At 37.1% G+C, this 26,121-nt stretch overlaps 1 long non-coding RNA gene across 1 annotated transcript; it reads left to right on the top strand.

Moving 5' to 3' along the window:
- The first annotated feature begins 17,483 nt into the window (after positions 1–17,483).
- On the top strand, positions 17,484–19,595 carry LOC122145257. Its single transcript, XR_006160203.1, has 4 exons — positions 17,484–17,751; positions 18,413–18,430; positions 18,875–18,969; positions 19,567–19,595. It is a non-coding gene; the product is annotated as an uncharacterized LOC122145257 (long non-coding RNA).
- The last annotated feature ends 6,526 nt before the right edge of the window (positions 19,596–26,121 follow it).

Genomic DNA, 26,121 nt, shown 5'->3' with positions numbered 1-26,121 from the left:
CACATATTCACATAGAAAACTGTTGGTGGAAATTGTAAAAATATTTCAGTGTTTTTTTGTTTTTTTTTTACTGTATTTTTTATCAAATAAATGAAGCCTTGGTGAGAAAAAAAGACTCAAAAACATAAAAAAAAAATAAAAAAAAAATCTTACCAACCTTACATTTTGGAATGGTTTTGTACTGTAACTGGAATAAATAATTTATGCATTTTAAGAAAGGTTATTCATAATTTTTTTCTCAATCACTTGTGATTTAATACAGTTTCACACGTGTAATTAATAGACATCATGTAGAAACGAATAAAAACTTGATATTTTAATTGCAATAATTTAATTCCATTACTAGAAGTCCAATAGTAGTAGAATTCTATAAAATTTAATTGGAACATGCAAATTATCTGATGCAAAACTGAATTTAGAATTCAAATCAGCCGAATCACAGAATTCACCACTGTGCCGATTATATTAATAATAAATCAAGTGGACTTTCCTGGGAATGAATCTGCTTTCATCTGTTTGTAATTTTGTCAAAAGTAAACACTTTCCAAGCATTAGAGTGAATGGAAAGGCCAGTGTTGTTTGTGTTTAATATTTATTCTGCAGACTGTAACTGTGTGCTGCTGAAGTGAACTCAGAAGAGAGTTTCGTCCTGGGACTGGTGTCATGATGCAAAGTGCTCCGGTCAGGACGAGCCGCGCTCATTAGCTCTAGAGAACCGGAGCAGCGATCTAAGGCCCGTCTCTCTGTCTCTTCCAGACCTCTGCGGACTGATTTGTTAGTTCGAACGATGTGTTTTTCCCTCTGATGGCTGTTTTGAGGGCTTTCTCTCTTATTTTAAAACTGTGAACCCATGATAACACAGCAGCTCACCAGAGGCCGGCCTTTGTTCGCCCGCCTCCCCCTCCTTCAGACGGCCGTAAGCCTGTCTCGCTCGGTCCAGCGGTCTGTCAGTGTTTAGCTGTGGATAAAGACGGAGAGAGCCAGAATTCCCAACCCTGGAGGATTGAGAAACGAGAGTTTGTGACGGACTCTTTCTGTGTGTTTTCTAGCTGACAGACTTAAGTTAGTAGAAAACAGTTGGAGCATGAGAGAGAGAAAGAGAGAGAGAGCGAGAGACACTATATTAGAGTGTGTGAGACATGAGGAATAGAGGCCTTGACAAACACAATTGAATGGTGCTTCCCTTGAGCAAACACACACACACACACACACACACACACACATCACAGGCTCAGACTGCACAGAAAACACCAGCAACAAAAGATTCTCTTCATATTCGAGAGATAATAAACAACCAGGGACTTTAGTTTGAGATCAGTTCACTTTAAAACACACATATGATCAAAACAACACACATGATCTCTTGTTTTGCTGCTGTGATTCAGTGCAACTAACTTTTCTCTTCACAGAAGACAGAACTTAGAGGTGATGTCGTTTAAATGTAGTGTTCAAATAGATTTTTGTTTAATGTTCAAAGGCAGTCACTCAACCAATCACATGAGTCTGGGGGTGTGGTCATCTGTCTGACTGACCAATGACAGGCAGGGGGTGTGTTCAGGAAACCTGTTCGGAAACAGTCAAGCTGGTCATTACTACTATTGTGATTCTTTGCATGTAAAAACAGGAATTGAATTTACAGTAAAGCACCAGTGTTTCAGATCCAGAAATATAAAGCAACATATTTTCAGTTTCATGAAAATAAAATTATAGTATTTTAATCATATAAATAATAAAAACGGGTACCTAAAAACATCTAGTGCTAATTTTAATTTACTCTAAAATTATTAGAAATAAAAGTATTAATATTATTGTAAATATTAATACAATTTAAATATTTTTTTTCGTTTTTTTTCATAGTTGGCACAGATCAACAATATTAGACTTTAATGAAACAATAAACCATGACAGGCTGTGCATTACAGTGATTTTACCATATGCAAATTGTGTTTTAAGTCAATGTATAATTAATTTAAATCTTATTGCTTTTATAAAACTTTGGTAGCAGCCATATGATAAAAGATATATATTTTAAATCATAGCAGAAGTGCTCCAGATGGTTTAAAAGCAGAGGAGCATTGTCTAATTTTAATTTTCTATCTTTTTTTTAAAATAAATATCTTTATTCATTTGATTTGCAGATTGAGTTTTTATGTTTTTATGTTATTTTTTGTGCTTTTGTATTTGTAGTTTCAGCAGTGCGACGTGATGAAACACATGGTAACTCAGACCAGGCTAGTAAGTGCTTCTCTAGTCTGATGTGCTCACGTGGGATGTTTAAGTGTGTTGGTTTCCTGTAGGAATGCCGTGTGAAGCAGATATCCGTGTGTTCACTGCAGACTCCAGTGTGAATGTGAGCAGCGTGTGAAAGGCCGCAGTCGGGTCACTGATGCCACGCATGAGCTGCACAAATCCAGTCTGTCCAAATATGAGCTCGTCTTTCACAAGCAGGTGTTTTTGAATTCTCTCTCGGCCACCTCTCTCTCTCTCTCTTTCTCTTTCTCTCTGTGTGTGTGTGTGTGTTGGAGTCAGTGGGCTGTGATGGAGGTTTAAGGGTTTGCAGCGGCTGCATGAATGCTCCGGGTGTCCGACTGGCTCTAATCCGCACCGCCGTTTCCTAACACAGCTAGTTAACTTAATCCGTCTCATTTGGACAGCTGCATTCTCTCTGTTTCACCTCACGGCTGTCGTTCTCTGAGACCGAAGGAATAATTTGAGCGCAGATCCACAGATTATACCAGCTCCAGTCATGTGTCCTGCTCAAGAGGACAAAAATATGCTCATAGTATTTACTACATAGACATACAATCGTTTCCATTAGAAATAATGACATTTATTGTTTATTATCAATTAAAAATAAAATAAATACATTTTTATTTATATATTATGCATAATACCTAAAACCACCATGTTCTAACGAAAACAATAATATTTATAAGATAAATAATAATATTATTATAAATAGTAATCATAATTCAAATTAATCATATTTAATTAAACATATTTATTACAAACAACTTTATTATTAGAAGACATAAATTTAAATACTTATATACACAAACCTGAAACATCTAGTGCTAGTTTAAATTTGAGCTAAAATTATTACTATAAATCATATTTAAAATAATAATCATAATAATAAAACATTTAAATTATTCATAAATATCAATCATATTTAAAGAAATAAAATAATAATATAAATATCAATAAATAAACATTTATATTATTAAGAAATATGAATTATATTTTTAAAACTGATTATAAATAGTTATCAGTAATACAAATAATAAAAAATAAATACTTTTCCTACCTAAATCTAGTGCTAGTTTCAGTTTATGCTAAAATTAGGCAAAAATAAAAGTATTAGTGTTAACATAAAAATTTATCTTCTTCTTCTTTTTCTTTTTTTTAGCTATATTTATTTGACATTCAACTTTAATAAAGCTATAAACAATACAATTAGTAAAATTAATGCTTTTGTAAATCTTTGGAAGAAGCAATATGACAATATTTCAATAAATAACTACAAATAATATAGTTATAATAATAATAATAATAATAATAATAATAATAATAATAATAATAAACAAACATTATTTTTGATTGGTGGCTGTTTATAGTTGCCACTGTGTGCATTAACATAGAATCTAGTGAGCTCTCATTTGCGTTTATTGCCATTTTACCACACGCCTCGGATTAAGAGTCTGAACTGTTTTTTAATTGAGGCATAGAGAGGGAACAGCCTCTAACAACTGTGTCCACCACGAGGGAATTCAGGTTAGAGACACAAGCCGTAGAGCAGCAGGTCAACAGCACGGCAGTTTGGGCCGTTTATGAACATCTGAGGCCTTTATGCATGACATGTTAAACTCTTCAGACGTGTGTGTGTGTGTGTGAGAGATAGTGTGTGTGTGTGTGTGTGTGAAGGTAACACTCTCTCTGTTTCCTCTCCTCTGTAAGCGGCTGTTATGGTCTTTGATCCTTCCGATGGTAAAATACAACAGACAGAATGCTTTGGGAGCTTGTCAAGCGGAGGTCAAACAGGCAGAAGAATGTGGTGAAAATTACTCCCCGAGAGCCTCGTCAGTGTCACGTCGAGTGTTACACCTCCTCTCGCTGAAGGCCCCGAGGCACCACCGCTTTACGTGAATCTGGAATCTTCTGTGCTTGAGTTCAGGTGCAGCGTCCAAGAAAAATAATTGAACAAACGATTACAGCGAGCGCTCCCACATCAGGCCGAGTCAGAGCCTGCGGGGCGGATCGGATCCTCTCCGGCCCAAAGTACACGACATCCGGCCGGGTGTGGATTCGGGAGGAATTTACACAGGAACGCCACATTTACAACCTTTACTCCTGCTTTTCAGAGCTGCAAAAACATCCACAGCTTCCCGTCAGGATCTCCTTTCACTTGATCCCGTGCTTCAGACGCATATAGCATATATCATTATAGACCCATGGATTAAATATCTGCTAAATATATGTTGTGAACAGTGAAATAAAATTATTATTATTATTTTTTTTTTTATTAAAAATATATTTAGTTTCAACTTTCATTTACCAATATATATATATAAAATAAATAAACAAATAAAAAATAAAAAAAAAAATAGGCTAAATGCAAATTTGGGTGGATTCCACAAAGACAACAAATAAAGTTATTTTTTCATATATGACATTTCTGAATGTATTTTCTTGGATTGAAATAAATAGGCTGTGAAATATAATTTTAAATCTTTTAAAATATTATATATACAGTATACATACACACACATACACACATATATATTATTCATTTATTTATTTATATTTTCATGTTTATTTTATTTATTTATTTTGCCATGTTGGGATCATTGTGTCTCTGTCTCATCTGTGGAATGTGTCAGTGACCTCTTGACCTTTGAGGTTATACTGAGTTTTTCCCAGAACTCAGTATAACCTCAAAAAGAGATGTGAAAAGACTCAAAGGCTCAAAGGCTCAAAGGCTCCCAAACCTGTTTTTTTTTTCTTTTATTTTTCTCTTTTGTTAAAGAATTGCATTCCATGTGTCAAAATGACATTTTAAAGCTGTTTATTTTAATATCACAGCCAGAAAAAGCCCGTGAAGCATCACAAGGACCTTGACCAGAAGCAGCGTCTCCTGTCTGTGACCAGTGCTGTCCGTCTGTCTCTGTCTGTCTGTATTGAGTTTTTCTTCTTCTGCTGTCTTTAGCAGAGACACATTGGCAGTGATTATGTAATAACAGATGGGGGATGAAATTAACACGTTCAGGTGTGTGTGTGTTTGAGAATCTTCCTCGTGTCGAGTCTTTCAGAGTCTTGGACCCCAGCAGACCGACTGCACCTGTCAGAAAAGTAACGGCCGGAATATTCCAACGCTAATTAACAGACCAGGAATACTGATCAGGAGAGAGAGAGAGAGAGGCATGTTGGCATTTACACCAAACACACACACACACACACACACACACACACTCTCTCTCTCTCTCTCGCTCACACACACAAACATACACACACACACACTCTCTCTCTCTCTCACACACACACACACACACTTTCTCTCTCTCTCTCTCTTACACACTCACATACACACACACATACTCTCTCTCTCACACACAAACGCACACACACTCTCTCTCTCTCTCTCTCAGTCACACACACACACTCTCACACACACACATACTCTCTCTCTCACACACGCACACACTCTCTCTCTCTCTCTCGCTCACACACACAAACAAACAAACAAACACACACACACACACACACACACACTCTCTCTCTCACTCTTTCAGACACGAAGCAGAAGAATCAATTCTATTCTATTTGAATCCGTATTTGAATCTATAATTTAAAGAGGACTGATTTCATTTTATTAACTGACGATTTTTTTTTAACTGGTTTATTCTGCAATGTTAGCACTGATGTTTTATAATAAATTATTACTGTTATTTTTATTATCAAGGTGAATTTCTTTAGTATAGAAATAAACACATCTGTGACTACATGATGTGCTACTGAAATAATGAAAATAATTACGAACCTATTCACATTATTCGACACATTTTTACTCTATTTAATGTGTAATGCAACAAAAATGTTATTTTATATATATATATATATATATATATATATATATATATATATATATATACATCAGAAGATCAGGCAATCTGCATGACTTTGTTTATCATCAACAACATTACATTTTGATAGAAAATAATAAAAATAATTCTACCTAAGTTTTGCTTTTATTAAAATTAAAATGTAATGCTTTCAGTGTCTGTTCATATTCTGTCCTGTGCTTTCTGTTCAACCCTGTTATTGACTTTTCCCTTTACAATGTTTCTTTCTGATCGTTCCGAGACAGTTCATGGAAGTGACATCATTCAAAGGTTCAACCAGAGGTAAGTTTCTCTTACAGTCTTTATCAGACGTTTTTTTTTTTTTTTTTTTTTTTTTTTTCTTTCCATGATAAGCGTAATAGTTCTAATCTGTTATGAGAAAAATGACAGTAATCAGAATATTGGCTGTGAATAATGTGGTGTGCTGTAAGATTTGCAACCTCTGACCCTGACGTATTCAACTCAAGTGTTTTGAAAGAGACATCGCAAGTTATTATATTTTTTTTTTTTTTATTTTGTGATTGTTTTATGATGATAGATGTTATGTTTTTAAATTATTATAATTAAAGTACATCAGGGTTGAGATGTGCTTTAGAGTAAGTGATGATAAATAATTTGGATAATTGCACATAGGCCTGCTGTATGATTGTGGTGAGAACTGCAAACACTACAAAAGTTCTGTAATATTTTTCAGTTACAATATCTAAAATCTTCTCAAGTAAATTTATTTGTGTCAAAGATTTTTAGATAGTTTTTTCCTACTGGATAGCAGTCACAGAGGACTAATAAAAACAACGAAGGTGATCTGTGGCAGTTCAAGCACTGATCCCTTCAGAAAATCAGATTTTGTTAAAGTTCATCAGTGTGAAGCTCTTAGAGGAGATCCAGAGACGGACGTGTTTCAGTCTAGTGTCTCTGTGCATCGGTTTGACTGATGAACGTCACACTTCTGACGCTGTGATCGCGTGGAAGATCGGGACACATCTAGGTGTGTTTTTAAGCAGGCTTCGTGCTCTGTGGCCTGTTTTTACCGGACAGCAGAGAAATCTGTCTGGACGCTGACATCTCATTAAAGCCCATCAAAGAGCACGTTTGAGAGTTTAACCTCGTGGCAGGCCCGCGTCGCATCATTTCACATGCAGACGAGAAACGTGTGGCCCTTTGTCTTGAGGATTCGGACATGATTAATGCATCACGGACAGCGGCCCAGCGTGAGCGTCTCCGGGGACCTGCGAAAATCACACCAGAAATATACATGACCCGATAGTGACCACAGCTCAGAAATCAAACACGTCATCTGACTTCAAGGCAACAAATGCATCTTTGGTCGTTCAGAGTGTATGTAAGGATTCTGGATGAATAAAACACAAGAGAAAGGCATGAAAGCAGAAATATGTGTGATGTCAAAAGGCTCTGTGATTTTTTTCTAACATGCCTCCCTCTTCAATTATTTACGAGAGTTTAAGAAGCACCTGCTGAGAGTAAAAAACACATCTCCACTCTCAACAAACCACTGTGACACGACAGCATCAGAGAGAGAGAGAGAGAGAGAGAGAGAGAGAGAGAGAGAGAGAGAGAGAGAGAGAGAGAACGAGAGAGAAAGAGAGAACAGTGCCTCGGGCTAAGAAGTAATGAGTGCTTTTCCACTGAGGCTTTGGACCCACTATTTGAAAATTGTTTTGTGTCTTAATAAATCCTAAAAGTGTAATTTTCTGGTGAAAGAGAAATAACAAAGGCGCCCGCGCCACGTTTGATGAAAAACACTTGTTAGGGCTGATGTGTCGTCGAGGCCTCGGATGCCAGATGGTTTTCTCTTTCTTCTTTCCTCAGGTGGCGCCGCGGCCTCAGATCTTTCCTGACGCCGTACGCATCGCGTCACTTTTCATCGGGTTTGTTTGAGAGTGTGGCACCAGCTCTGCTGTTCGCCAGAGGCGCTGAAAGACCAGGACACCTTGAGTCAAAACGAGACCTGTCACGAATAATATCAGTGCCAGAGAAACGTCCCGTGACATTGGCCCATCATTGCATTTTTATAGACACACACGATTATCGTGACGCAGGTCACCGGCGGAGTGCAGGACCCTCTGCGTGATGAATGCCGCTGCGCTAATAGATGATGTTGTTGGGCCGAGAGGAGAGGAGCGCGGGGTCTGCTAATGTTCGTCGCTTTCATTAGCCGCGTGACGCGCCCGCGGGCGGCTCACGGACCGCTGCTGTCTGTCCATTACCAGAGTCCTGGAGTGGAAAATAAGAGTTTGCTCGCTCGAGTTTCAATAGAAAAGCCGCCCGAATGTCATCACGTTCTGATAGAAGTTCTCCGAGAAGATTGCATCTTTAGAGGGAGAGAAGAGAGAAACACAAAGAGGAAGTTGCTCAATAACCCTGAAGCCACAGTCTCACATGAAGCACTTCCTGGGTCAGCAAACAGCTAAAGAAAAGCACTCAAAACTACTTTTGATTAATGTTTTCCAAAAAGCGCCACAAAACAAACAGCTGTGTTGATTTTCAGTCGAACATAAAGTCCTTCTGGGTTCCTGCTTACGAGTGTGAAAGTTGTAATTGTAAAAAAAAAAAAAAAATAGGGCAAGGGTAAAGGTGTTTTGTCCATACACTATCATTCAAAAGTTTGGGATTTAAAAAATTAAATTGTCCAAAAGTGACAATAAAGACATTTAATAATGCTAAAATATTTCCATTTCAAATAAATGCTATTCATTTGTGAATCCTGAAAAATTAAACATATCACAGTTTCCACAAAAATATCGTGCAGCACAACTGTTTTCAACATTGATAATAATCAGAAATGTTCCTTGAGCAGCAAATCAGCATATTAGAATGATTTCTGAAGATCATGTGACACTGAAGACTGGAGTAATGATGCTGAAAATCACAGCAATAAATTACACTTTAACTACATTGCAATAATATTTTACTGTTTTTACTGTATTTTTGATCAAATAAGTGCAGCTTTGGTGAGCAGAAGATACTTCTTTTAAATAAATCACACTGACCTCAAACTTCCGAATGGTTTTGTTTCTCTCTCTTTTTCTTCCTGACAACCGATGACCAGAATGACCCCCCCCCCCCCCCCCCCCCCCCCGCCTTGGCTAAATAAGTATATTCAGAGCTTTATGTGTTCTTCACCAGTGTGGCACACAGGAAGTCATCGCTAACAATTATAACGCACGATCAATAACAGTTAGACTCCACACTCTAGAATTGTTTCCCACTGCTGCTGCTGATGATGATGCTGCTGCAGCACCTCTGTGTGAACTCGATCACTGAAGGCTGCAGTAAATCAAAGGACACGGAGAGCAAAGTTGGACGTTTTATCTCGTTTGGAAACTTCTCCGCAGATGAGCGCGTTGTAGTGATTCACTCACTCACTCACTCACTCACTCACTCACTCACTCACTGTGTCCAGTCTTGGAGGAAACCTTGCCATATTGTCAAAATAGTTTAATTTGTTTACATCCCATAGAGAGATGACGATCATAAAGATCCGCCCCGTTAATTACGCAGGCGACAATCACGGGGGCAAACCTGCGCACCCGGAGAAACCGGGGCTCCTTGTCATTGTTCCGGCAAGAAAAAAATCAATAATTAGCGTAATTGCGAGCGCAAACGGAGATATGACGGACAGGGTCTGTAAAAACCATCAGCGTCAGCGGCTAAAAGAGTTCCGGCTGCAGCTGGCGACACAAACGCGCTCTCAGGCTCCGGGCCGGCGCTAAATGTATGGAATCAGATGAGCGCTAAAAACTACTATTACAGGTGATCCACAGATTCAAATCACAGGCCTGCCGATCTGCGCGCGAGGAAAATTGTCCTAATGATGGGTTTGTGAGCCGGAGGGAGGGGGCCGCTGGCGTTTTCCTCTCTCTCTCCCGCGCGCAGCTGCACCTGTGCGCCGTGCCACCCTTAATGACACGGAGTGATATCATTAGAGCCAGTGTTCATAAACAGATGTTGAGCTCGTGCCTAAATACTGTCAGCCGGGCGCGCGCATCCTGAAACCGTATTATTTACATCCAACGTTTAAGTTTGTTGTGTTAATAACCCTGCCATTAGCGAGCAGGATGGGGTGCTGCTGATATAAATGGCACAATCCCCAGAACTCGGAGTTAAGTACATCTTTATGGCGCGCTGAATGCCGGTGCTATGTTCAGAGCCATTGTTTCCGTGTCTTCTCCCAACACTTAGCACCTTAGGGAGCGATGCACTGAGCACCTGCTGCACTGGGTTTAACCTCTGACACGAGAGAGAGAGAGAGAGAGAGAGAGAGAGAGAGAGAGAGAGAGAGACCTTTAGTTAGGCCATGTGGAACCGTGTCTGGAGTACATCACGGCGTCTTCGCTTCTCGCGGCTGGATGACAAATAAGCAGCATTACGCGCGTTTCTCTCCCAATTACAGAAACAGGTTTAGCCCTAGCAATAAGATCATATCAATTAGTATGGAAGATCATTCATAATACTGCACTGTAGCTCAGCAGGGTTTAAAAGTAAAAGTGAGAAGCGTGTATTTTTGTGAAACACTTGTGATTCTTATTTAAGAAACAAGTTCATTTCAGCTTTAATGTTCCTAAATTGTCCATTCTTGAGTTGGAACATCTCTTTTAGGCTCAAAAAATGTAATGCTAGTTATTCCTTTTTAAAAGTACTTTATTTTCTGTCAGCAGTAATTGGTTACTAGTTATATTACTTTTCCTTCAAACCTCACAGAAGTTGCAAATTCTTCTAAAATGTTCATCTTTGGATGCAGTCTGAAGTTTTGTTTTACAAACACTCAGTGGTGCTTGATAGTGACTTTTAAGTAAAAGTGTTGTATTAATCTCATTAATTGCCATGTGGAGCTTGGAGCTAATTGTAGCTGTAATTTATCCGTTACCATATACAAATTTTATATTTCATTATGTATTTTATCAAAAGAAATCACATAAGTTCGTAAGAAAATGTTTTGTTTTCTGAACAGATTTGTAATTATAGTAATAATACTATGTAATACCAGAGTAGAGTAATGCTACAGCTCTTGTGGCATTTTGTCTCCTGACAAAATTAATGTAATGGCAATATTTCCATCCCCTGAATGTAAGCTTTTCCATATTCCAAGCTTGTCTGCTGCACTGATGACTTCATGTGCCTGTGCAAGCTTTAAAAATTATGAAAATAAATCCAGGAATTACTGGATTGTTAAATTTCAAATCAGTAGGGGTTGAGCCATCAAAAGAAACTAACCAACGAGCTATTTTATGGATTATAACTGTAATATTATTACAGAAATCTTATTAGTAATTAGTTACACTACTAGTTAGTGCAAAAAAGTAATATTAGTTAATAGTAACTAGTTACTGCCCAAGTCTGGTGATTAGTTTTAGTGGATTTTATGTCTTGAAATGGCTTGAATGGTGAAGTTTTCTTTCCTGTTGAAACAGGAAGTTGTTGTTTGTGGGGTCTGTCTCACTTTTTAACCACATTTGTCTATTTTCTGTTGATAAACAGAGACAGGATTCAGGGAAGGGACAGCATTTGATTGGATGAAACACCCATGAGTGCAAGATGATGTCATGGATATTTTTTGTCATGGGATATTTTTGTTTTTTTTTGTTTGTATTTTTAATTTTTTTTTTGAATGTCTGTTTAAGGTTTATTTTATTTCAACTTTTTAAATTAATTGTATTAAAGTTATTGTTGTTAATTTGTATAATGTTTTATACATTTTAGATTAAAACTATGAAACTAAAACGAATAAATAAATAAATAAACAAACAAACATAAGCACTAAAATTACCAACTGAAAAAAAAGAAAAAAAAGTGTATATATATATATATATATATCATTTTTTTTTTTTACAAAAACCACATTCAAAAACAATTAAAATTAAAATGAAAGCTGAAAATACAATAATACAATTCAATATATTAACAACAACCGTGATAGCATATAAACAACATTGGTCTGTATTCCATTGTCGATGCATTAATGCAAAATATTTTCAACTCTAATCAACAGCGAGCCTCAAGGCTCTTTAACTGCATTATAAAACAGATTTTGATTGGTCAATGCCTCATTGCTTAATTGAGCACTCTTTTAATGTCTTTAAAATATTAAATATTACAAGAAACCTCGAGTGCTGATTTTGCCTTTGAGCTAATTGAGTTGTCTTTTAATGTCTTTATAATATTAAGTTTTTATTTGGTTGTTTTTTGGTTGTTTTGTATTTTAACCAAAATCCAACGTCGAGCCAACGTCTCAAGCCAACGTCATATTGACTTCAAATACTGATATTTAGTCGTCAGGTATGGCAACCATAATCCAACGTTTCCTAGACGTCATAATGGCAACGTCCACACAACGTCAAATTAAAACATCATTTGATGTTGATTTGTAGTTAGTTTTAGGTTGTGGCATTAACTAACCAAAATCCAACGTCGAGCCAACGTCTCAAGCCAACGTCACATTGACATCAAATACTGATGTTTTTGTCGTCAGGTATGGCAACCAAAATCCAACATCTTGTAGACGTCATTATGGTAACGTCCAATCAACGTCAAGTTCTAACATCATTTGATGTTGATCTGTAGTTAGTTTTAGGTTGTGGCATTAACTAACCAAAATCCAACGTCGAGCCAAGGTCTCAAGCCAACGTCACATTGACATCATGTTTTGTCGTCAGGTATGGCAACCATAATCCAACGTTTTCTAGACGTCTTAATGGCAACATCCACACAACGTCAAATTAAAACATCATTTGATGTTGATCTGTAGTTAGTTTTATGTTGTGGCATTAACTAACCAAAATCCAACGTCGAGCCAACGTCTCAAGCCAACGTCACATTGACATCAAATACTGATGTTTTGTCGTCAGGGTATGGCAACCAAAATCCAACATCTAGTAGACGTTATTATGGTAACGTCCAATCAACGTCAAGTTATAACATCATTTGATGTTGATCTTTAGTTAGTTTTTAGGTTGTGGCATTAACTAACCAAAATCCAACGTCGAGCCAACGTCTCAAGCCAACGTCACATTGACATCAAAAACTCATGTTTTGGTCGTCAGGTATGGCAACCATAATCCAACGTTTTCTAGACGTCATAATGGCAACATCCACACAACGTCAAATTAAAACATCATTTGATGTTGATCTGTAGTTAGTTTTAGGTTTGTGGCATTAACTAACCAAAATCCAACGTCGAGCCAACGTCTCAAGCCAACGTCACATTGACATCAAATACTGATGTTTTGTCGTCAGGTATGGCAACCAAAATCCAACATCTAGTAGACGTCATTATGGTAATGTCCGATCAACGTCAAGTTATAACATCATTTGATGTTGATCTGTAGTTAGTTTTAGGTTGTGGCTTTAACTAACCAAAATCCAACGTCGAGCCAACGTCTCAAGCCAACGTCAGATTGACATCAAATACTGATACTTAGTCGTCAGGTATGGCAACCAAAATCCAATGTCTTCAAGACGTCATAATGGTAACGTCCAATCAACGTCAAATTATAACGTCTTTTGACTTTGATCTTTAGTTAGTTTTAGGTTGTGGCATTAACTAACCTAAACCCAACGTCGAGCCAACGTCTCGAGCCAACGTCTCAAGCCAACGTCACATTGACATCAAAAACTTATGTTTTGTCATCAGGTATGGCAACCATAATCCAACGTTTTCTAGACGTCATAATGGCAACATCCACACAACGTCAAATTAAAACATCATTTGATGTTGATCTGTAGTTAGTTTTAGGTTGTGGCATTAACTAACCAAAATCCAACGTCGCGCCAACGTCTCAAGCCAACGTCACATTGACATCAAATACTGATACTTAGTCATCAGGTATGGCAACCAAAATCCAATGTCTTCAAGACGCCATACTGGTAACGTCCAATCAACGTCCAATTATAACATCATTTGATGTTGATCTGTAGTTAGTTTTAGGTTGTGGCATTAACTAACCAAAATCCAACATCAAGACAACGTCTCAAGCCAACGTCAGTTTGACATCAAATACTGATACTTAGTTGTCAGGTATGGCAACCAAAATCCAATGTCTTCAAGACGTCATAATGGTAACGTCGAATCAACGTCCAATTATAACATCATTTGACTTTGATCTTTAGTTTGTTTTTAGGTTGTGACATTAACTAACCTAAACCCAACGTCGAGCCAACGTCTCAGGCCAACGTCAGGTTGACATCAAATACTGATGTTTAGTCGTCAGGTATGGCAACCAAAATCCAATGTCTTCAAGACGTCATAATGGTAACGTCCAATCAACGTCAAATTATAACGTCATTTGACTTTGATCTTTAGTTAGTTTTAGGTTGTGGCATTAACTAACCTAAACCCAACGTCGAGCCAACGTCTCAAGCCAACGTCACATTGACATCAAATACTGATACTTAGTCATCAGGTATGGCAACCATAATCCAACGTTTTCTAGACGTCATAATGGCAACATCCACACAACGTCAAATTAAAACATCATTTGATGTTGATCTGTAGTTAGTTTTAGGTTGTGGCATTAACTAACCAAAATCCAACATCGCGCCAACGTCTCAAGCCAACGTCACATTGACATCAAATACTGATACTTAGTCATCAGGTATGGCAACCAAAATCCAATGTCTTCAAGACGCCATACTGGTAACGTCCAATCAACGTCCAATTATAACGTCATTTTACTTTGATCTTTAGTTTGTTTTTAGGTTGTGACATTAACTAACCTAAACCCAACGTCGAGCCAACGTCTCAGGCCAACGTCAAATTGACATCAAATACTGATGTTTAGTCGTCAGGTATGGCAACCAAAATCCAATGTCTTCAAGACGTCATAATGGTAACGTCCAATCAACGTCAAATTATAACATCATTTGACTTTGATCTTTAGTTTGTTTTTAGGTTGTGATATTAACTAACCTAAACCCAACGTCGAGCCAACGTCTCAAGCCAATGTCACATTGACATCAAATACTGACAACGTCAAATTATAACATCAATTTGTTTTTTTTTTTTATTATTATTATTTAATAAAGTGGTTTCACTTCATTTGATGGTCCCTTTTGAAATTTATGTTGTCGCACCTACAGTCGTGTCCAAAAATATCAGCACCCTTGGTAAATATGATCAAAGAAGGCTGTGAAAATTCATCTGCATTGATAATCGTTTTGAACTTTTATATAAAAAATTCACAAAAATGTATCCTTTCATTGGATAATAAGAATTTAAAACAGGGGGAAATATCATTATGAAATAAATGTTTTTCTCTAATACACATTGGCCACAATTAATGGCACCCTTTTATTCAGTACTTTTTGAAACCTCCATTTGCCAGGTTAACAGGCCTATTTTTTTTCCTATAATGCCTGATGAGGTTAGAGAACACCTGACAAGAGATCAGAGACCATTCCTTCATCCAGAATCACTCCAGACCCTTTAGATTCCCAGCTCCATGTTGGTGCTTCTCCTCTTCAGTTCACTCCTCTCATATTCCGTAGGGTTCAGGTCAGAGGACTGGAATGGCTATAGCAAGCAGAAGCTTGGTTTTGAGCTCAGTGACCCATTTCTGTGTTGTTTTTCGAGGTTTGTGTTTGGATTATTGTACGGTTGAAAGATCCAAACATGGACCATTATACGATTTCTTACAGTCACTTACTGATTTTTTTATCTGTTGGTATTTGATAGAATCCATGATGTCATGTATCTAAACAAGATGTCCAGGACCTCCAGCAGAAATATAGGCCCAGGAAAATAAAAAATACAGCAGTATATTTCATTGTACACATGGGGTAGTTTTTTCTCTCTGTGTTCACCAAACCCATCTTGAGTGTTTGCTGCTAAAAAGCTAATTTTTTAGTTTCATCTGATCATAGAAGCCATTCCCATGTAAAGTTCCAGTCATGGCTGATAACTGAATATGCTTTAGTTTGTTTTTGAATGAGCTAGGAGAATTTTTCTTGTAACCCTCCCAAACAAAATGTGTTGATGTAGGTTCTGTTTGACAATTTTTTTAACGGTTTTCTGAACCAGAGACTCTGCTATTTTCTGCAATTCTCCAGCTGTGACCCCTGGAGAGTCTTTAGCTACTCAAACTCTCCTTATCACCGCACATTAGGATGATTTAAACACACGTCCTCTTCCAGGCAGTTTTGTAACATTTTCTGTTGATTGGAAATTCTTAATTATTGCCCTGATGGTGGAAATAGGAATTTTCACTGCTCTAGCTCTTTTCTTAAAGCCACTTCACCAATTTGTGAAGCTCAATTATCTTTTGCTGCACATCAGAAATACATTCTTTGGTTTTTCTCATTTTGATGAATGATTAAAGGAATTTGGGCTTTGTTTTCCCTCCTCTTTATATTTCTGTGAAACAGGTAGCCATGTCTGGATAATTTCATGTTTATAATCATGCTGGAGTGCTCAAAATTGTGAATTTGAATGGGAATATACTTCAGAGATATTTTACTCATAAGAATTTCTAGGGGGGCCAATAATTGTGTCCAAAGAGCATTTGAGAAAAAATTGTTTTCAATTCTTATTATCCAATGAAAGGATACATTTTTTGTGATTTTTTTTAAATAAAAGATCAAAAGGATTAACAATGCAGAAGAATTTTTACACTCTTCTTTGATCATATTTACCAAGGGTGCCAATATTTTTGGCCAGGACTGTACATACCTGCTCTCATTAGAGTGTTAGAATAAATTGATGTACTTGCAAAGTTACTTGTAGTGAGTATTTTGGGAGACCATCAGAATTAAGAGTTAGAAATTAAGCAGACAGGCTATTAACACTGTAATGAGAGTTAGTTGACATGTAAGTGCAATATTATATTGTCAATAGAATATTCAAAAGGGACTATGAAAATAAAGTGTTATGACTTTAATTTGACCCATGACCCATTCATGAACCATTGCAGTTTATATAAATTGATATCCAATCTTTTATTGCAATATAATGCAATTCAAACACTCTCAAGCCTGTTAAGACATATTTAGGATGATCAAAACAGTATTGCTTACTAGATTCTGGGCTGGAAACATTGCTTATCACAACATAAACTTTTTGATCTTTGTGTTGGAAAGTAAAGTGAGTGCATGCAGACAATGCAAACATTACTGTTTATTGTACAGTCTTGTAATTATGCAATATAACTGTCTAATTCCTTTGCTATAATTTGGTCTGTTCTTTATATTATTATTCTTTTTTATATATATAAAATAATTGATCAGATTGATTGCTGCTGCTTCTTACTTGCATTTTTTTTTTTATATTTAAAGTACATTCTAGTTAAAAATGTAAAATTACAAATCATTTCATATTTAAATGTTGATCTCATCCATCAAAGATGATATGCTTCAACTTTTTCTGTGTATGGATTTTGTGGATAAGCACTAATGTACAGAATAATACAAGTTAATTTAAAGTATATTATTGTTTATTTTATTTGAATTATTATTATTATTATTTATTTATTCTTTTGCCAACCCCCATAATCCCATGCCCAAACATAATGCAACGCAGTGACATCGCGCTATTGCGCCATTTTGCGACTACTTGGCGGTCTTTTTTGAATCGGCATCAATTTATCAGGCGGCCTGCAGTGCACTTACAGCTCGAACTGTGGTGAGTATATCTGGAAATTAGATCATGTATAATGTAAGTGTTTATGCCCCCCTATATAATGATATTACTTGTAATACGTATCAAATACATTTAAGTGTTTTAGCTGTAAGACGATGGGTAGAGATAATTAATTAGAAAATGGAAACGTTAACTGTTATATCCCTGAAATAACGCCTGAGTCACTAAAGCCATCTAGCGCTGAAAAACAGTTCAAATAAAGTTTCAACTTAAGACGTATGTTTTTAATTATTATATTATTATTGTTTCGGATAATTTAACGTTAAGCTTTTCATCATGAAATTCGTTCGATTCGATGCTTTTTTTTTCCTTCAATTGTGTCATGCGAATTAGTTATGCAGATGTTTATAGTAACTTAATATTTTGCTGTACAAGTTGTTTAATTAATTTGGGAGTAATTAGGCTATCTCCTTTAGCTGTGAGATTTCTACACAGGATGTAAAGAGGCTCCTTTTTTTTTATTAATTTAAGCAAAAAAACAGCCTTTTCTACTACAAGCTCTAGTTTTATATTTGGGGTTCAAGTTTATCACTGAGGTCTATTATAGTATTTAATATTGTGTGATTTCAGGTGTTGTGGAGCTATACTATATGAGGTTATAACATTTTTGTTTTTGCTTTTATCTCCTTGCCATGGTCTGAAGAAGCCATATTGTTGTAAGGTATGTTTTTTGTTCATTTATAAATGAGCCGCTAGAACACTTATGTTTTAATATATTACATTAATTAGATTTAAAATATTAATAGATTGAAGGTCATTAATCTAATTCTTCTGGTTTTCTTGTGTGCTCTTCTGTTATCCTATAATTTTGCACTTTACAGTTGCTAGCAAGGAGAAAAATGAATGAAATTAATATTTACAGGCCAAGTTGTTGAAATAGTGTTGGTTTTACATTTTGAAATGGCACAAAATCAATTGTTCTGCAATAAGATAAAAACCTGCCAGTTTGGGTGAGCCTATGACTTTTAATCTAGTACCAACTGGAGGACCTGTATGATATCTGCATTATACTAGATATTATGAACACATAACACAAACATATAATACCTGCCGCATAATGTGTCATGTATAATCAATTATTTGGGCATTACTCTTGTATCCACAGGTTGATGACAAATGAGGACATGGCCTGTTTCAGTATGAAGTGGGGGAAGGGGAAGCTTGCCTTCACCAAGATCAATCTGTACACTGTTGTCACAGGTAAAACAAAATTAACAAATAATACTAATATTAGCGTCATATCACTGTGACATTCAGGGTTGTTTAGTTTCTGTTTTAGTTGGTTTAGTGAAAACCAGTAAACTCGTATTGTAGGTACTCATCTGTCACACAGAAATCACACAAACGTTCATATATACACTTGCTGATTGGCAGGTCATTCCTGTTGTCAGCCTTTCTTTATTGTTCAGAACTCTAACAATTGTTTTTGCATTCTTAAAGATATGTATTAGACATTAAATGTTAATTTACCTTAAGACACTCTGCAAAAATACTGCAATGTGTCTTTGTTGTCATGGTTTTCTTTTGCTAGATTGTCTGCTTAGTGTTTGTGAATTGCATCACAAGCTGAAATATATTTTGATGACTTATAGCATGTACTTTACATTCATGGTTATTAAAGGTATGGTCGTATTGTATTTGTTTTTCTCAGAAACTGATTAAAACCCAGTCAATAGTTTAAGTGGTCTAAATGTATTCTGTGGAAGGCAAAGAAATAGTTAATCATAAAATACAGTGATTACTGTAGTGCATCATATTCTATACTTATACATTTTCTTATTCAAATATTTATTACAGAGAGTGTCCAGAAAACATCAAAAGAGATGGAGGCAAATATTGCAGCGGCCACTGCCTTTTGTTTAAAATATGCCCCAGCAGGGCCGTCGCAAGGAGGGTGAGATGCCCTGTGCAAAGTTGACATGCGAGGCCCTCTACAATTTTGCGTGTGTGTGTGTGTGTGTGTGTGTGGTGGGGGAGGTTGCTGTAGTAAGGCAAGGCAAGTTTATTTATATAACAGATTTCGTACACAATGGTAATTCAAAGTGCTTTACATAAAATAAAGTAAAATAATCATGAAGAACAAAACTAAAACAAGCAATTTTAAAACTTTGGAAATGATTTAAAAATTGACTTGAATTTAAAACAGTTAGAAATAGAAAATGATTTTACATAAAATACAGTGAATACGTAAAATACAGTGCAATCAGGTCGGAGATCGCACAGTGCTCATTAAATAAATGCACAGCTAAACAGATGAGTTTTGAGTCTAGATTTAAATGTGACTAGTGTTTTAGCACATCTGATCTCTTCTGGAAGCAATGTATTTTGGTCCTAGGTCACTGAGTGACTTCTAGACGAGTAAAAGTAACTGGAAGCCAGTGAAAGGACCTGAGGACTGGTGTGATATGCTCAGATGTTCTGGTTCTAGTCAGAATCCTGGCAGCAGCATTCTGGATGAGCTGCATCATTTTTGAAAAAAGATGTGGGAAGTGTGTCAAGATAGCAAGTTGACGATTTTAGTTGCTGCACTATGTCTTCCAAAATGTTGCTATCAATTGCTTCAAAATAGACAGTATCTTTTTGATATTGCAGCCGAATCTGTCTGACCTCTGCATTGCTTGAGGATGTGCTAATCGCCTTCCTGATATTGATGATCTTCTCAGAAAAGAAGGAAGCAAACTCATTGCATTTGCAGTCTGACAGCATTTCACTGGGAATCTGACTCTGGGAAACTGATTTCTGTCTGTTTGTTTTCTTACTGACTATTATTGGAGCAATATCATTAATACCATTCTTAACTTTTGAGTTAAAGGAATCAAGGAGAATATCAACAGAGTCCGCAAAAATACTCAGTGTTAAAGATATGGCCTCCATAAATAGTACACTAGTGTTCTCGTTAGGGCTGCACTATTAATCGCATGCAATTGTCATGCGCGTCTCGTCAGTAAAGCTGGTTCTGTGATTAGCGCTTAATGTCCAGAGCCGTAGTTCGCTGACGCAATATCACGTTCATAACGGCATGCGATTCATCTGCGATTATGAACGCGATATTGCGCCGCTTGTCAGCAAACTACGGCTCGGTCTATTAAGTGCAGCTACATTTGAAAGCATCTCCTTCTGACAGAGACAGATCTAGATTCAGTGGTAGCAGAGATCAATATATCAAAGAAAATACAGAAGTGATCAGATAATAACAATGGATGAAATGTTTAGAGCCCTACTGATGATTAAATCTGGGGTGTGTCCACCCTTGTGTGTGGGTCCATGCACATGATGAATCAGGTCAAAAGTGTTTAGAACCGTTATCATTTCTTTTGTAGTTTTGTTTTCTGCATTATCTATGTGAATATTAAAATCCCCTGCAATAGCAAAACAGTCAAACTCTGAGGAAATCATTGATAGCATTTCTGTGACCTCTTCAACAAAGGCTGGAGAGTATTTTGGAGGCCTGTAAATAATGATAAACAGAATGCATGGAGCACCTTTCAGCACAATTCCTAGATATTCAAAAGACAAGTACTGACCAAATGACACTTGCTTGCATTGATAGACATCTTTAAATAGAGCAGCTACACCTCCACCTCTCCTAACAGTCCTGCACACACTCATGAAAGTAAAGTTAGGAGGGGTGCTTCATTGAGGACTGTTGTACTGCAGCTGTCTTCTAGCCATGTTTCATTTAGAAACATAAAATCCAGATTGTTTGTGGTTATAAAGTCATTGATTAGAAAATGATTAATTTTTTAGTGAGCGAATGTTTAAAGATGCTAACTTGATGGCAGTGCTTTATGTCATTACATCAATTTTAGTTTGATGCATAATAGGCCACAGATTAGATGAGTTTGCCCTTCGGCTTGAGATGACCTTAAACTTTCTGTCACATGATAAAACTGAAATAGAGAAAGCTACAGGCACACTGGGTTCCCGCTTGTTCTTTAAACATTTGTGAATGTTGCTGCTATTATAGCGGGGACCCGACACATATCACTGAGAGCTGCTATCAGCTGTTTTTGGTTCACCTGCAGCAGATGGAGGGTTTGGGCCCTGACGTTGTGGCAGCGGTCGGAGAGCTCTCAGAGGAGCAGGTCCCACAGGCTTTGGTGGTTGGGGGGCCCGCTGTTTTCTTGTTGATATCTGCGGGCTTGCAACGAATGAGTGTGAGAGTTTAGTCCCAGCATACACCAATTCTACCATTTTCTGTGAAAAGCACAGAAGTGGAGATGCTGGAGAGAGGGATAATTTGTCCGGTGAGCGGGGCTGTGTCTCTGGTGTTTCCGGTGACTGTGATATGTTGTCTTGGCTTCCCCGGCTGTCTTCCAGAAAGTCATCCTTGAGTGCTGAGTCTTGTAGCTGTTTTGATACATCACAGTCTGTCTGTGAGGAGCTCTGAGGGCAGGGCTCGGCCAGGATTGTGTGTCCATCAGCAGTGCTTATTGTGGCTGCATGTTGTTATCAGTTGGGAGTGGTCCACTGATGAACTTTGAGTCTTCAAAGTGTTTGAAAAAGGTTCACTAAAGTCCTTCTTAAGGAGTTCTGACTGCTCTTTCAGACTATCATTCTTCCCCACATGGATGATAATTGGATTTGTAGTCTTGTGCTTCATCAGAATATTCTGAAGTTCCTTGTTCACATCAGAAACCGTTGCTTGAGGAAGGCAGCATGTTGTTGTAGTCCTGCTACTGATGTTTCTGATAATAGAGTCACCCACTATCAGAGTCCTGGGCTCGACTGCGCTCTGAGCTGAATGTCGTTGTCTGCTCGACCTTGAGCACCTGTTAGTAGCGGTGTTAGCTGCTGGCTGATCCAATAGATGTTTAATCACATTACATCACATGACTCATTTATGGTAATAATTTTTTGCCGATGCTTTGTGTCAAGCTTAAGCCTATTGCGTGCATTTGAAAGCAGAACACTGCACTGCTGCGGGACACTTAACACTGTTGAGCCACTATTGACAGTCACGGTAGCACGGTCTTGTGTTGTTTCCCCCAGTGCGGCAATTTTTTCATCACTAATTGATGGATGTCTAAAATATAAAAATAAGGAGAAGCCTTTAACAGGCCTGAGGCCGGCCCGCATCTGAACTATGATGTGAAAATTGGCCCAAAGCCCGGCCCAAGGTGTAAAAAATTCAGGGTGAAATGCAGGGCTCTAGACCAGACTAAAAGTTAAACTCTATAACTTTTTGTCGTCCTAACAACAAACAGTTTTACTCATTCTTATACTCAGAGTCTTATACTGTCTATCCGCTATGACTATTTTAGTCTTCCAAAGGACAAGAGTGGGTGGAAAAACAGTAATAAAAATTAGATATAAACGACATAAAATGCAGGCCAGGAGCGAGGCCCTCTAGAGGTGCGAGGCCCTGTGCAGTTGCACACTTGGCACAGCCCTTGCGACAGTACTGTGCACCCAGACAGGGTGGGTGGAGGTGGCAGGAAAAAAAAGCTGTTAATAAAATGTATCTTAATGTTTTCAAAACTATTCAGTTCCAATAAGGTTGATGTTAAAATGTAATTATTTTGAAAATGTTCTGTTCCATGTTAAATGTAAATGATAGAACAAATGAATAAATAAATAAATCATATTTGTTATAAACCAGTTCATCTCTTAGTCATTTTTCTGATAAAACCACAAAAACATTTGTGGATTCCATTTTCAGATTAAGTTAAACTATTCTTTTTGCTAATGTCTTAAAGGGTTAGTTCACCCAAAAATGAAAATTGTCATTAATGACTCACCCTCATGTCGTTCCAAACCCGTAAGACCTCCGTACATCTTCGGAACAGAGTTTAAGATATTTTAGATTTAGTCCGAGAGCTTTCTGTTCCTCCATTGAAAGTGTATGTACGGTATACTGTCCGTGGTTAGAAAGGTAATAAAAACATCATCAAAGTTGCTGACATATGATGCTGCGGACGTGTTTTCTGGTGCGCCCAATAAAACATCAGCAGCATCACTGCAGTGTTGTGAACGTGCTCAGAACAGACCCGGAAGAGAAGACAATGCTGAATAAAGTTGTAATTTTTGTTATTTTTGGACCAAAATGTATTTTCGATGCTTCAACAAATTCTAACTGACCCTCTGATGTCACATGGACTATTTTGATGATGTTTTTATTACCTTTCTGGACATGGACAGTATACCGTACATACATTCTCAATGGAGGGACTGAAAGCTCTCGGACTAAATCTAAAATATCTTAAACTGTGTTCCGAAGATGAATGAAGGTCTTACGGGTTTGGAACAACATGAGGGTGAGTCATTAATGACATAATTTTCAGTTTTGGGTGAACTAACCCTTTAAAATTTAATCATTTAGTGTTGTCTCACATTGAATCTTGAACTCTATCTGATCTGATGTTACCACTTTCTCTGTATGTTTTTATTTTTCTTTTCTCTCTCTGTATGTGTATTTTTATTTTACAACAAATTTCCTGTCTCTGTTAAAGGTTTGATGTCATGTCAACAAAATCCATACTAGCCATATCTTATTTTAAAGTTTGAGTTTGACAGTTTGACAATTTTGACAGTTGTTGGTTTGTGACAGATACTGATTTTGATTTAATTTTCCAACAAAATGCAATGTCTGTCAGATGAAGGAGATTGATGTTAGTCTGACGTTTGGTTCTAACATCGACCCGATTTTCATTTTCATCCAAAATACCACATCTGACCAACGTTGGAGATTGACGTCAGTCTGACGTTGGGTTATGACGTCAACCAGATTTTCATTTTCATCCAAAATGCAACGTCTTATCAACTTCGGAGATTGACGTCAGTCTGACGTTGGGTTATGACGTCAACCAGATTTTCATTTTCAACCAAAATGCAACGTCTTACCAACGTCGGAGATTGACGTCAGTCTGACGTTGGGTTCTGACGTCAACCAGATTTTCATTTTCATCCAAAATGCAACGTCTTACCAACGTCGGAGATTGACGTCAGTCTGACGCCGTTGGGTTCTGACGTCAACCAGATTTTCATTTTCAACCAAAATGCAAAAAATGCAACGTCTTACCAACGTTGGAGATTGACGTCAGCCTGACATTGGGTTCTGACGTCAACCAGATTTTCATTTTTATCCAAAATGCAACGTCTGACCAACGTTGGAGATTGACGTCAGTCTGACGTTGGGTTCTGACGTCAACCAGATTTTCATTTTCATCCAAAATGCAACGTCTTATCAACGTCGGAGATTGACGTCAGTCTGACGTTGGGTTCTGACGTCAACCAGATTTTCATTTTCATCCAAAATGCAACGTCTTACCAACGTCGGAGATTGACGTCAGTCTGACGTTGGGGTTCTGACGTCAACCAGATTTTCATTTTCATCCAAAATGCAACGTCTTACCAACGTCGGAGATTGACGTCAGTCTGACGTTGGGTTCTGACGTCAACCAGATTTTCATTTTCATCCAAAAATGCAACGTCTTACCAACGTCGGAGATTGACGTCAGTCTGATGTTGGGTTCTGACGTGGGTTCTGACGTCAACCAGATCTGTTTCATTTTCATTCCAAAAATGCAACGTCTTACCAACGTCAGTATGAGATCGACGTCCAGATATGAACCGGATTTGCCGTCAACCAGATGTTTCATTTTCATCCAAAATGCAACGTCTTACCAACGTCGGAGATTGACGTTTTCAGTCTGACGTGTGGGTCTCTGTCGTCAACCCGATTTTCGTTGCGCACGTCCACGGGAAGCGTCCTCGCTCTCCTAAAACCCCTCTAATTATTTGGTCCTAACCTTTCACGTGCACCTGGGGGACCTCCTCGCGGGAGCCAAGGTGTCTGTGCTTATGCAGGAGCCGAGCAGCATGTCTGACCTTTAGCAGGAGGTTATTTGTGCAGACTGCAGAAGAGCTGAGTGTGTGTCAGGTGTGTGCTTGCCAGTTGGCTAGTAAATTCATTAAATAGCATTGATTTAAAAAAAAAAAAAAAAAAAAAAAAAAAAAAAAAATATATATATATATATATATATAAGACTCACTTTTATTACCTGCAATGGAAAAATGTATTTATTCAAACATTCATACTTATATATTTATATTATTTATATACTATTATTTATGCATTATTATATTTATTATTAATAATTTGAATTAGCTTTTCAGTTTTCATTTTAATTTTAGTTTAAGTCTTAGTCATTCTTAGCTTTTGTAATTTTTATTAGTTTTTAAAAATATTTTTATTTAGCTTTTATAATTCTTTTTTGTTTTGTTTTGTTTTATTATTATTATTATTATTATTATTATTATTATTATTATTATTTAATTTTAGTACTTAAACTTATTTTATTTTCAGTCAGTTGCCAAGGCAACAATTTTAATATTCATTTATTTATTTCC

Source organism: Cyprinus carpio, chromosome A6 (genome assembly GCF_018340385.1).
Source record: "Cyprinus carpio isolate SPL01 chromosome A6, ASM1834038v1, whole genome shotgun sequence".
Lineage (NCBI taxonomy): Eukaryota > Metazoa > Chordata > Actinopteri > Cypriniformes > Cyprinidae > Cyprinus > Cyprinus carpio.
This window is presented reverse-complemented; position numbering and strand designations above follow the sequence as displayed.